The sequence below is a fragment of the Pteropus vampyrus genome, unplaced genomic scaffold (genome assembly GCF_000151845.1).
Source record: "Pteropus vampyrus isolate Shadow unplaced genomic scaffold, Pvam_2.0 Scaffold523, whole genome shotgun sequence".
NCBI classification, from domain to species: Eukaryota; Metazoa; Chordata; class Mammalia; order Chiroptera; family Pteropodidae; genus Pteropus; species Pteropus vampyrus.
The window spans coordinates 10814-11354 of NW_011889304.1; positions in this window are offsets into that span (position 1 = coordinate 10814).

A 541-nucleotide genomic window follows, 5' to 3' on the forward strand; every position below is an offset into this window, starting at 1 on the left:
TCTGCGCCCATAAGCACACCTACGTAATGCCCATTGAAGTGGAGAAAAGCATGAGTTAAGCTTTGCGCTGGAGGGTACTAGGCATGATGGTGACGGTAACATATTTCTTTTTGTTGGTTGAAGTGCCCTTCACATGGCTCCAATTAAAATCAATCTCCCATTGACATTGATGTGATGGCTTCTGCCCAGTGGAAAATGGGGATTATCTTAGTCACTCCGATAGGAGTAAGAATCCTTGGAAACTCCTTCCTCTTTTGTCTTTATAACTCCACTTTGCTCACGGGAAACGTGACATCATTCTCAACCAACTGGGCTTAGCCAACTCCTTGGTGCTTTTATGCAGAGGGCTCCCTCATACAATGGCAGCCTTTGGATCGTATTATTTCCTGTATGAGACTGGATGTAAACTTCTCTTTTATTTCCAGAGAGTAGCCAGAGGGGTTTGCCTCAACACCACCTCCCTCCTCAGTGTCTACCAGATAATTAAACTTTGCCCCAACTTTTCTAGGTGGATGGAGCTCAGAATCAGATCCCCAAAGTG